The sequence below is a fragment of the Austrofundulus limnaeus genome, unplaced genomic scaffold, assembly GCF_001266775.1.
Source record: "Austrofundulus limnaeus strain Quisiro unplaced genomic scaffold, Austrofundulus_limnaeus-1.0 Scaffold791, whole genome shotgun sequence".
Classification (NCBI taxonomy): Eukaryota; Metazoa; Chordata; class Actinopteri; order Cyprinodontiformes; family Rivulidae; genus Austrofundulus; species Austrofundulus limnaeus.
The window spans coordinates 19953-26572 of record NW_013953193.1 but is presented as its reverse complement, the minus strand read 5'-3'; positions in this window follow the sequence as shown (position 1 = coordinate 26572).

The following is a 6620-nucleotide window of genomic DNA, read 5'->3' as shown; positions in this document are numbered from 1 at the left end:
AATATGATTTATGAAGTTTTATAATGCAGTATTACTATGCCTTTTTTCTTTGTCTACATTAGTTCAGTGCTTGGAAATRCAGCTTTTATGGCTGTAATACATCTGGAGCATAACTTAAGAACTCCAAAGTAATTTGCTGTTTTCAACTTAGCCTTTGTGGATCTGTCAGAAAACACTGCTCTGGTGCTGAAAGTGCTCAACATCTTTTTTTATTCGATCACTTTAATATTCCCTACAATGACTGTTTGACAATTCTTTTTTTCTGCTTTACTTTTCTTTTTACGCAGGCTATTAATCAGGTTGCTTTCTCCTATGATTGCCTGGGAGCCATCATGTTTCCTCTGCAATATCAAACAAAAGTTATCAATAGGGTAATGTTGTCGGTGATTGGCTTTTTCTGAATCTTTGTTATAATTTGTCTTTTRTGTGTGTTGGTTTTGTCACCAGACTTTCCTTCTGTAAGTATGTGGTTATTAACAATTATTTCTGTGAACATGGTCAGATATACAGACTTGCATATGTAATGATAATTTTCCCAGCTTTGTCATTGCCTAATTCTTTCAAATTCTTCTCTATTGGCTTCCTTTTGCAGTCATCTTGTGTAGTTACGTTTGTATTGGCTATATTTTACCTAAAGTAGCCACAGCTCAGGAAAGAATGAAGGCCTTTAAAATGTGCACAGCTCATTTATCATTAGTGGGAAATAATTTCATCCCGGTATTATTTACACTCACCATGAATGGAAACATATATCAAAAAGCCAGGATCATAAACCTGTCTTTGAGCTCAGTTATTCCACCCATGTTAAATCCAATAATTTATGTTCTGCAGACACAAAATATCAAATTATCCTTGAAAACACTTTTCAAATTGAGGAGTCAATCAAAAATTATGTTTAAATAAATTTTATCCGGGCTACTGTTGAAATAATTCCCTATATTAGTGCAGTATGATTTGCTGTAAATCATGATTTTTGTGTTGTAAAAATGTAGAAAATAACAACATGTTGTCACAATTTGTACATGTTTATTTACATGACTAAATTAGTAATGCATGAAAATATTTTACCAATGTAAATTTAAAATGAATAAATTATAAAAGTAAATATAATAAGTGATATTTTTGGTGTATGTTCTGTAGAGTACTATGTCTTACTTCTTTTGTCTACATTGTTTCAATTTTTAGAAACACGGATGTTATGATTGTAATATACTGTATGAGGATCATAATCTGGTTGCTCTCATTTGATTGACTTGTGCTCATTTTACAGCTGCATGATCAAATAAATGTTACTAAAAGGGTTATGTTTTCTTTGAAAACCTGTTTCTGGATCTGCATTATATTGTTTAACAGAATTAGAAAAAAATATCGCTCTATAAACTTATGAAAGCATGTTTTGTATCTGGAGAAAAATTCACCTTAAACACTTTTTGCAAAAACACCAGGGAAGAAGCTTGTGCTTGTGCATGAGATTGAGAGGTACCGGCTAGACAATTGGGCTCACCTCAACGCACAAGCATGGGCTCCGGAACCGATCTCCTCAAGAGGGGCTGGACTTTATTCTACTCTGGAATTGCCCATGGTGAGAGGTGCCGAGCTGATGTGGGTCTACTTTTACCTYCCACCACCACCATCACCACCCCTGACTTGGTGCCTGTGCATTGGAGATTAACCCGGTAGATAAGAGGGTAGCTTTCTTGCACCTTCGGGTGGAGGAGCAGGCTCTGATTGTCATTTGTGCTTATCCACCGAATGATTGTTCGGAGTACCCAGCTCTCTTGGAGTCCTTAATGGGGGTGCTGGAAGGTGCTCTCTGGAATGGCCTCACCGATCTAAACCCTGTTCTGTTGTTGGACTTCTGTGCTAATCACAGTTTGTCCATCACAAACACCATGTTTGAACATAAGGGCGTCCATAAGTGCACATGGCACCAGGACACCCTAGATCACACATCAATGATTGACTTTGTAGTCATGTCATCTGATCTGCAGCAACATGTTTTGGACACTTGGATGAAGAGAGGAGCTGAGCTGTCAACAGATCACCACCTGGTAGTGAGTTGGATCAGATGGCAGGGGAAGATACTGGACAGACCCAGTAGACCCAAGCATGTCCTAAGGGTTTGCTGGGAATGCCTGGAAGAGGAACCCATCTGAAAGATCTTCAACTCACCCCTCCGGGAGAACTTCAACCACATCCCAGCCAAGGTGGGGGACATTGAGACATAGTGGGCCATGTTCTGCGCCTCAATTGTTGAAGCGGCTATTCTTGAGCAGTGGCCGCAAGGTTGTCGATGCTGCTTGCGGTGGCAATCCTCGAACTCAGTGCTGGACACCCAGTATAAGAGAGGCTGTCAAGCTGAAGAATGAGTCCTATCTGGCCTTGTTGGCTGGTAGGACTCTGAAGGCAGCTGAGGAGTATCGACAGGCCAAGCAGGCCATTGCCAAGGCCGTTGCTGAGGCAAAAGCTCCGATGTGGGAGGAGTTCGGTAAGGCCTTGGACAAAGACTCTCGATTGGCTCTGAGGAAATTCTGGCAAATTATCCGGCAGTTGAGGTGGGGGAAGCAGCACTTCACTAACACTGTGCTCAGTGAAGGTGGAGTGCTGTTGACCTCAATCAGTGGCTACACTTACGATTACTTATGTCCATAAGTAATCGGATATAAATGGCCATTTGGAATAAAAAATGTGTCATATGAACACCCAATTCGGAATTATTCTGATCCGATTCAGCTCAATCCAAATGAGTTTGTATTCGCAATGAGAGAGGTGGTTTATGCTGATTGATAATGCGAACGGTGTGCATGTAAACACTTAATCTGGTCATCTTATTCTGATTGTGGAAAACTGACCAGAGGCCTATTGCACAAATCTAGGATAAGGGATTAACCCAGGATTTTGGTGTAAACCTGAATTAATTAAGCATTGAATAGCATGATAGAGGAAGCACTTATATTTCTGTGGTAACAAGTGCTCTGATACTAACCTGATCCTGACCAGGTTTAAAGTGAACCTTTTTTAATCTTTTAATGTTTTTTTGAGCAGTAGACAGTCATTTTCCTGCAGAAAAATGTTCCTCTAACCAAGTTTTACAGTCTTATATCAGCTAAAAAGTATCTTTGATCTTGTTTTTAGACCGTTATATTAAACAAGATCAGACTATGTTGGGTTATTAATCTTGTTAACCTGAAAAGRTTTTTTTTTACTTCAAGAAGTCTTACCAAGTGCAACTTTCAAACTGCAGATTATTAATTATTATTAATTTGAAAAGAATAAGGGTCTAATGTAGTATTTTAACTTATTTTTAGATGGCTAATTTTTGCAGTGTCTGGTCAGAAATCAGTTCTTCACATATTTATTAAATTTATTCTTTTTTTCTTTGCATTAAAATATTGCAGAAAATATATTTATTTAATTTATTTACCAGATTTTTCATGAAAAAGAATAATTAAAAAGTCTTAACCTCAGTTTTACCTTTAAAATAGTCTATAAATAATATGGCAAGTCCCCCCCCCCCTTTTGTGCCTACTACAGGCCACACCCCTCCAATTCCACCACCGTGGCACCTTCCCACCCCTGTCTGCCCCCAACACGCACATGCCCGCATTGGAGCCAGACTCGCGCTCCCCGCCCCGTCCCTTCTTCAGAACTTCAGCTTCTAACCCCTCCCAAACCCCCAACCCCCGTCCCTCTGTCCCTCGTCTTTTCCTACAGCGATCATTTTAAGTTAGCGATCAGCTGTTCATTTTAATTTTGTACTTTGTTCATTGACACAAAACGTTTTTACTTTTGAAATTATTCCAGCATCAGTCTGTGTTTCTTTTCATAATTAACCATTAAACTGCTGGAAGAAGTGAGACTCACATGTCTTAATGTACATAACTGATCAGGAAATCTTTGATCCACCCAGTGGGTTTAGTAAACGAACCGTGAACGTGCATTACTCCCAGATTCTTTACACCTGGCTTGAATGAACCACGCTAATTGAGCATGGCTTGGTGTTCGTGCAACTGATTGCGGCCGTTTACAAGTTGAAGGCTAGTTCAAGCTCGTGTAGTGTCTAAGAGTGGGGGGCTCTTCTCAGGAATGCACAGACGTGTTACGTCTCTTTTAGACCCCAGCTTCAAAGCTCGGCACATTACCATATTAGGGAAAGGAATGCTTAAGGTATACCATGACAAAATTTATGGTGCCTCTGTTGAACTACACTGTGAAACCTATAAAAAGGCTTGTACGCCCCTACTCTTTGCCTTCGTTCTTCATCTTTCTACTTGGTGATTCATTTGGCTTAGAAGGTCACAATTTGGTTTTTGGCTGTAATCTCCTGGACTGCAAAATAAAGATTATTGCTGTTCAACCAGCCTGTTTCAGGGTTTTTCTCTTCAGGAGCAACAACACCGTTTGCAGAACCCAGAACTTGTGGTTTTTACACCTCATTAAATGGCGTCACATGACAGAGGTCCTATACTACAGAAGACACCGCCGTCGCACTGAACTGTTTTCTGCAAGCCGGCTAAAAGGGTGAGTCATTTTTCACCAGACAGGGAACACTTCAGTGGCTGATGATGGTGTTGGGTGGAGTTGGCCTATAGTTTCTGTTTGGGGATTCTGTGGATTGTTTGTTGCTCTGAGGAGACCTCTGTGTAAATTCTAAATTTTTGTGGAACTTTTTTTTGCAATATTCCATTGTTTAGTCTGCATTAAGTAGGGGATTTCTCTCTGAGGAAAGACAGCAGGGTTCTTGGTGAATGTTGATAATGTGATTTATTGACTGTCTTCACCTCAGCTGTGACTTTTCTCGGTGTGCGTATGCAGGCATTTGTATGACATGAGTCACTGGTTTAGTTGTTGGTGAAGTGTTGGGGTCTACAGAGAAAATACAGCTGTTTATCATTTAATATTATTTATAACTTTTTGGTTTATGAAGCATGAAAGATTGATGCGGAAAGATGAGAATCCATAACAGGGAGGTTGTAGGGCCCTGATTGATGTTTTACGTTTTGCCTAGCCAGCGCGTGGTATTTCATGGCCATAGGAAATTACCTGTAATTTGCTCAAGAGCAAAATGTATGCATTTAATTTATAGCCCAGTTGAAATTTAGATAAAGTTGAAGCTAGGACTGATTTGGAATTTTGCAACTCGGCTGTTCATGTGGAATTTGACTGCATTTTTTTTATTTTTACTGTTATTTTTATATATTTTTTGGTTGCTCCATAGAGTTGAGCCTGCCCTGAAGTTTGGGAGACAGGCAGAGCTCTATGTGCATAGGGGTTGTGCGTCTGTGATTTATGGTTCAGGTGCGGCTCTTGGTTGAAAAAGAAAAAAAAAGAAAAAAGGAAGAGCTTCCGTGTGAAAACAGTGTTTGTGTGTCTGTTCAGAGCGGGACTCTGTTGATTGTCTGAAGTACACTGATTACTAAATAAATAAATAAATAAATAAATAAATAAATAAATAAATAAATAAATAAATGAAAGAATAAGTACAATGTTAATATAATTATTGCCATGGTTTATTAGTAATTCATATCATAAAATATCGGTGTGTGGTCTCACGATGAAGTGGGGGGGGGTGTTTTTTTTTTATTAAAAAGCAGGACAATAACTGCTTCTAATAAGAATTGTGTGCGAAATTTTGACTGCACTGCGGTTTAAATTTTAGCACAATTCTAGTGAATGTCTGTTTGAAATTTGACTCATTTTATGAGTCAAACTGGTGTGAATGGYACATGGATTGTTTGATGAACCCACTATAAAAGGTCAAAACACATGGATTTATGAGGGGATCACACATCTGTACATGGTATCACAATCATGACATGGACCTTGAACAATAGAATCACATCTTTATACTTTGAAAATATAGTATTTACATGTATTGTTTTTAGAGCACATTTGCATTTTTTCTCCTCTCTATTTTTTCTTCCTGGCTGTGTGTGCTTTCTTTGTTTGAGTGTGTCTGCATGCTACTGCGAATCTGCAGCTGTCAGCAGTAAGATTAAAATCCATCCTCTTATGGTTAGGGAATCAATTTATATTTGTGTATAATTTTAGATATTTTGGTTTTTATGTGATGGAAGGCTGATTAGATTTCTATGGGGTTGCTGGAGTGCAAGTCTGTCTAAGAACTCCTGTTTTGGTTACTGTTTGTTGTTAATGTTCCCCATGTGAGCCAGTGGTTTTTGTGTGTGTGAGACAAAAAATGTACTACAAGATTAAATAGTGTTCTGTGCGTTTTCTTGCCTTTGCTGTGTGCCTGTGTTAACATGCATTTAACTGAGACCTAACTGTGATTGTATTAGAATGCTCATATTTTAGACATGAATTTCCACTAGCACAAAATATTGAACCTTTGTTTTTGTTTTTTCTTTCTTTCTTTCTCTCTTTCCTTTGATTTTCAATGAATGAGAGTCCTGTAAAAAGAAAAAAGAGGGAGTCTTACACCCTCCTGTCGCAGCCAGAGGTCAAGGGTGAGGGGGGGGGGGTCATCCAGCCCACGTCGGACTTTGGAACCAGACCTACAAAATAAGGCAAGTTGGTTTTACCTATAAATCTCTCTCTCTGTTTAGACAAACGTTGTCACACGCACACACACACACACACACACACACACACACACACAC